This window comes from Protopterus annectens, chromosome 10.part0 (genome assembly GCF_019279795.1).
Source record: "Protopterus annectens isolate FY-2018-M chromosome 10.part0, PAN1.0, whole genome shotgun sequence".
Classification (NCBI taxonomy): Eukaryota; Metazoa; Chordata; order Ceratodontiformes; family Protopteridae; genus Protopterus; species Protopterus annectens.
The window spans coordinates 35,226,019-35,233,208 of NC_056744.1; the positions used below are offsets into that span (position 1 = coordinate 35,226,019).

General features: G+C 39.9%; 1 long non-coding RNA gene across 1 annotated transcript; it reads left to right on the top strand.

Annotated features, from left to right (window-relative positions):
• The first annotated feature begins 4,123 nt into the window (after nucleotides 1–4,123).
• On the top strand, nucleotides 4,124–5,092 carry LOC122812771. Its single transcript, XR_006366553.1, has 2 exons — nucleotides 4,124–4,414; nucleotides 4,518–5,092. It is a non-coding gene; the product is annotated as an uncharacterized LOC122812771 (long non-coding RNA).
• The last annotated feature ends 2,098 nt before the right edge of the window (nucleotides 5,093–7,190 follow it).

Below are 7,190 nucleotides of genomic sequence, written 5' to 3' on the forward strand. Positions count from 1 at the left end.
AAACTGCTAGTAGCTACTCTCAAATCACACAATAAATCTGGTGACTCCTTGTTCACAAATGTTGTTAGCTCATACTGGAATAAACTTCCCATTGAACTGACTACTTTAGTCTCATCACAACTTTTAAGAAACAATTAAAGAACTATTTCAAATCTCACTGGCTTTGCCCTTGCTCAAATCCTGACTGACCCCAGCATCCAACTTCGATTATAGTTCCCTCCTTTGCCTGTTGCTATACATCCATCTTTTCTACTTGTCTCTCTCATTATTACTACTCCTCCTCTGCAGCTCACCTGGCATCCACATGGATATTACTATTCCTATGATGTCACTGTCTCATTTACACTAGATAGATTACTGCAACCTGTTACCTCACCTTCTATTTAAACCTTGTATTTTGATTCCTACTGTACAAGTCTGGGTCTTAAAACTATTTGCTCTGGCACAAAATGTTTATTATATCTGTTAATATTGTAAATATTGTATAGACTCTAGTGTTTGTTTATTTTTTTTCATTACAATTCCTGCTACTGTAAAGAGTATGGGATTAGGGATCCTCGTTGTATTTTTTTCTGTTAAATTGCTACTGTTTTGTTAAATTGCTGGAATAGTTTTGTAGTTACTTACAATTATGTCTCTTACTGTGCTGTTTTATTTACTAGTATATAGTGGAGCTTTTCTCCTCGGGCCTCTACTGAAAATGGACATGTATCCAGACAGACTAGCCCGGTCAACAAATGTAAAATAAATTAAAAAAAAAAAATAATACCCTACACAGTGAGAGAATTGGGAAAACAAGTTGCCTGTAGCCTAAACTTTGACCACAGTGTGTCTACTGTGGTGAGAAAGGCATTCTATGTTGCTCACCTCATTAGCAAAGGCATTGCCTCAAGACTGAAACAGGTCATAACTCCCCTGTACTCACCCCTCATCAGGCCAATACTCGAGTGCAATGCTCCATTTGTATGTACCTTACCTGGCACCTGCAGCCGCTTGAGAGACCTCAGAGATGTCTAACTGAGAAAATTACATGGTCTCCACCACATCATATATTGACAGACTGAAGTCACTGTCACTGTACTCAGTAGTATACAGACTACTTAGAGGAGATCTGTGTCTGGCCTACACAGCAATCACATACCCTCCTAATAGAAATGCTGCACATCCACATGACAAATGGAATAAGGGTCACTTGTCCCAGGAACCTTAATCTGGCGTGTGACATAAATAGGACCTGCTGGAGAGACAGATATGTCTCTCAGAGGTTGCCACTCCTCAGGAGTAAGATACCAATTCACATCAAACAGAGCCCCTCTATGACACTGTTTAACTGTAGCCTGGATGACTGGATGGGAACCATAAATTCCTTGCCAGGGATTTCACCTAAGACCCTCCTAGATATGGGCAGCCATTGCTAACTAAGATTCTGAGTTTAGGCTAGATCCTTTATATTGGGTTTCTCTAGTATTATATTGGGTATGCACGGCTAGGGTTATATAAACCTTTGGGTCACTAGCCTAGTAACCACCTATGTCAAGTAACAAGAATATTCTTGCTTTCAGTCATCTAAATTTTCAGAGATGATTCTTACTTGAGTTGGCAAACTCTCAAACTGCACTGCATTTTTTCAGGATTACTGTTGCCATATCCCTGAGAATTTGGTGGGAAGAGGTACTTAAGAGGAAGCAAGCTCAGCAGCAAGTGGCCAAGAGTAATTATATGTAAACATTAATTTTCCATTACATAGTTGTAGTTCTTCCTGGATCTACAAACAGAAGGCAAACAAGGTACTCCCAACTCAAAATCGGACAAAATAAGTATAGTTCAGGCAGGGAGCAATCAGCAAAAAGTGTGCAGTGAAGAATAACTGGATATTTTTACACTATGTTGCTTTCACAGTAGGCTCAAATCAACAGAATGGCACTGGAAACGGCAACAGTACCCATGTGGGTACTAATTAATTCACAGTATCAGTGCACATATGACAATAACAGATAAATTATTGGGTGGCTTACAAACTGGCATTACAGCAGGTTAGAGACACTAGAAAGGCGCAAGATTGTCTAGTTGTATGGCTCATAGCAGTAAAACAATGGAGGGCACACACCCTGCTGCTGTTAGATGCTGATTAAAACAAGTTGAAGGCAGCATTACACCTGGCAAGCTATCAGCTGGCTGCAAAAGGCCATGGGGAGGCAGTGCGAAACTTATGGGACAAACTCCAAACTATATGCCATTAGTAATACAACAGATTGGGGGGCCATGGTGGTGCAGCGGTTAGCATTGTCACCTCACAGCAAGAGGTTCCCTGTTCAATCCTCGGCTGGGGTGCCTTCTGTGTGGGGTCTGCATGTCCTCCCTGTGGTTGTGTGAGTTTCCTCTGGGTGCTCCGGTTTCCTCCCACATCCCAAAAACATGCTGTAGGTGGATTGGACACACTAAATTGGCCCTAGGTGTGAGTGCGTGTGTGTGCCTTCTGTGGGAAGGTTGGGCGTCGGGCTGGCAACTTGACACCGTAAAACTCCACTGCCAATCATGAGCAGACATGTGATCCACTGTGGTGACCCCTAACCGGAAAAAAGCCAAAAGAAGAAGTAATACAACAGATTGTTTTTCATAGGCTGTAGCAGCCCTATGTGGCTTGTGGAGCACTTAGCTGGTCAAATTAAGAATATTCTAAGGATAAATAGGAATAAACTATGACTAATGAAGAGTTGAAGAACCAGTGGCTGAATCCAGACTCAGGGGCCACAGAATGGAATGTAGTACAATGGCTACAACATTACCAAACACTGTGTCTACAATATAGAAGTCCACTCACACAGTTTCATCATAGACTGGCAATTAAGAAGGAGCAGTTCTCTGCCATGAGAAGGGTACCCTGTTTACCCAGCTTCAGGTGAGGGCTGTACTGAAGAAAGCAGTGGAGTGATGAAGCTTGGACCCCAAACATATACCCCCACGTTCAGTTAGATTAGCATAGTGGCAGCTTCTCTTGTAAAGTGGGCAAGGACTTTGTGGAAGAACATCAAGAAATCAGGAAGATGGAATTACAATGCTTATGAAGGATAACTGAAAAATAACCTCCTCTACCACACCTAACATTGTTGTGTTTTATTTGCAGTACCTGGGTGTTACCTGTAAGACACATATTGCACCTTCCAATAATACCTTTCATTGACTGTAGCTTCCTGCATGTATGTTTGATCACCTGGTCCCTTGCTAGTGCTCTTCCATGTGAATGGAAACACCTGTCTTTATATATATATATATATATATATATATATATATATATATATATATATATATATATATATATATGTCACTTCTCCTGGAACATGCTGACATTACCTGTGACCTATTGTAGTACAAAAGGTGTAACATGTAAAATGTGTGTTAAAGAAAAACTTATCATATTTACACTGATGCCACACAGTTTGCTGAGTTGTACACCCTTCTACAATCCTTACTGTTGCCTGCTATTCATGGTGATTCTTAAATCAAGGGCTCAAATGTCATTTTTGATATGTGCAGTTCTTGCTCTGTATGCTATTCTTCAGCAGACAGACTGTTGTCCATCCATACGGTACATGGCCCATTCTACCCTGCTTGACCTCTTACAGCTATGCAACATGCACACCACCATGAACACCCACAACAAAGACTGTAATCTGTTATAGACACAGAAATGGAACATGGCTGGCACAACAGATTTATATCCCAAGGAATCCTTTACTTATTGAATCAACTTCCTATGCATGTCAAGCAATCCTAGACATGGTCTATATTCATTAATATTCTGAATGAATAGCATGGAAATCATAAATTCTCTTTGGGGTATATAGTATGGTGCTTCTTGACCATGAAGTTTAACTCACTCAACAGTGCTTGGGCTTAGCTGGCTATGCTTATTAATGGTCTTTTGAACTGCATGCCTAGTACATACCTATGAACTTATCAACATATTTTATATATATATATATATATATATATATATATATATATATATATATATATATATATATATATATACACTTACCAATGTGCATGCTGCATATAGAATATACATGCAGACAGAAACAGTTTATTGATGAATGTATTTCTATAAGCCATCTCATTTGAATGTCATTATATGGTCATTAATATATAGTACTGACCACAACAATTATCATACTACAATGATTGTGATACAGATATCTTTGAATTGCAAATACCCTGCATGTCAACACTGACTGCATAGTTTAGCTTTACACACTGTGCTATTTTTCCTTTTAGAATACCCTCTACTGTGTTTTATGTCCTGTAAGAGTACCAACTATATACTTGCGTAACAAGGCACCTGTAAACAAACATTTAATTGTTTACTTCAGCATGTAATGAAAACAACAAACAGATGTGTGCTGTACTCTCCAAGGTACCTTGAATTAAACTTAACCTCATTTTGAAATAATTTATTTTTCCCCCTTATTTCTTTATTTAACTGTTTGTTTAATTGTTTGTGTACTTATTAATTGCAGCTTGATAACCATGTAAATGGGAGGCTGACAGACCCTTTTGAGTTACAACCTGAGCTCCATGGTGCAAGAGATAAACCTAAAATTGTAAATAGAATAAAGAATCGTACCACTTTCAGAAGGGATGTCAAACAGTTGGGCAAAATGCAGAAGCGGAATTCAAGAAAGATGATAGTTGAACGAACATAAAAAATGGAAATTAGGTCAAAATAGAACTATAACTTTGCAGGCAAGAATGGCATTTTGCTCAGGCCTGAAATGTGTATGTATGTACATATGTAAAATGTTTAAATATAAATAAGCTGTTTAATAGAGTGGCTATGTTAAGTATATAAGTATCTCTACTGTTTGTTAGTTTTATGTGCAATGGTGCTCCTTGAACTAGTGAGTCTATTATAGAGGTTTTCAGTGTAGTGATTCATCAGCAGTTTTTCTTTTTGCAACAAAATATCAAACTTGATTTCACTTGTAATTTAGATTGTTTCATTTTTGACCTGCTACATCGAAAATATCTGCCTCTGTCTACATATGATAGTTATGAAACAGTCAAATAAATAAAACTATGACTTCACATGGAATGTGTGTCTGCTTGCTTGTTTACTTTGTGTAAAATAAATGAAACTGAAATTTCACATGGAATATGTATGTCTCTCTACTTATTTATGTATGTATAAATTTGTACTGGCTAGTGATACTTAGGCACAAAAAGTCTGTCTAGTCTATAAGAATATACATTGAATAAAAGCCGTTACTTTCTTGTGATTTCATGACATTTCAGTTATAACTCACCTCAGGCTTCATGCCCTCAGAGTAGCGCACAGCTACAGTCATCCCACTCCACAAGGGGGAATCCATTTTGGATCCCGGGAACTACTGTCCCATCATTCTGACGAGCCTGATCTGCAAGGCCATGGAACGTATTATCATGGAACTTATAAACAAAGACATTGGGTTTGTGAAAGGACGATCTTGCCTCCTGATCCTGATCGACTTCTTCAAATCAGTCTCCAGAGCCATGGACGAGGGTAAGGTGGTTCATACAGCCTACCTGGACCTCGACAAGGCTTTCAACACTATCTCCCACTTTGGAATCATAGCTAAATCTACTAAGCTGGGCATTAAGCCCTACATCACTCGATAGGTTGCAAACTGGCTTACTGACAGAACACACACTGGAAAAGTAGCCGAATCCAAATCCAGCTACAGACAAGTGACAAGTGTTGTACCACAGGGTTCTGTCCTGGGACCACTCTTGTTTGGCATCTACTTCTCTAAGTACAGGCCAACACTAAGGGACTCTGGCTTACAAAGTTCGCAAATGACTGCAAGCTGGAAGCCATTACTGAATCCCCAAATGATGTGGATATACTATAAAAGGGCCTTACCAAAACAGATACCTGGTGCTAGAGCCATGGACTCAGGATAAATGCCAAAAAATGTATAGTTCTCCCCTTTGGGAAAAACCACGAACCTGCAAACTACCACATAGGTGGCAGTACACTAAACACTGAAAGTGTTATAAGAGACCTAAGGACACAGGTGGACAGTGGTCTCACCTTTGATAACCACATAGCCACAACAGTTAGAAAGTCCTTCTACGTGGCACACCTCATCACTAAGGGATTTTCATCTAGAAAAAAGGAGGTCATTGTCCCTGTGTACTCATCCCTCATTAGACCCATTATAGAATACAATTCCCTGTTTGGTATCTGCCTCACAAGACATCTGCAACAACTAGAAAGGCTGTAGAAATACCTCACAAAAAGAATCACAGGCCTAAAGCAGATGCCTTATGCTGACCGTCTAAAGAAACTCCAGCTATACTCTGTCTCATATCGCTTACTCATAAGTGATCTATGCCTAACATACAAGGCCATGTCAAATCCAGAGTTGTTGGACATGCTAATCCCAATCCCTCTGAGCCACATGCTCCAGGTATCTTAACCTTGTCATCACAATCAATATAACATGCCGGAGGGATAGGTTCCTGACCCACAGACTCCCCATACTTTGGAATAGGTTGCCCATACATGTCTTCAAGAGGAACCTTGACGATTGTATGGGAGATAGGAAATTCACCCTGAGGATCACATCAGTAGCCCTGCTAGACAAGCGTCCAGGAAAGTAAATATTTGTGGTAAGCAATAGCCATGGAATCATTATGGCTAGGCTTGTATTGGCCCTAGGCCCGATAACCTAGTACCTACCTACGAACCTATGAACTGAAGGCATACCTCTCAACCTTATCGTGCAGACAGAAAAGCCTTGATAGAAACATTCAAATGGCTAAAGTAATTACCAAACTCCAAGATAAAACAGAAGAGGACAGTAACTTTACTAAAAAGTGTTACACAACAGTATTACGGTACAAGTAGAAGACAGAGTCCATATGACTCGAAGATGACTAGTTACTCCACAGGAAATACCCTCTACCACTTATCCCCCCACTGTTAGTAATCAGGTCCTCACTGCCCTCTTCAGAGCTGAACACACTACAGCAATGGGCCCCTGATAACATCCAGGGATGCCAACTAAATAGTTTGATACATGACATGTCAGGCCAACTAGAACCTCTATTCAGCCACAGTCTCCAGACAGGCTTCATCCTTAGGAAATGCAGGACTGCAATGGTCATCCTTCTACATAAAGGTAAACCATCAACAGACCCATAAGCTG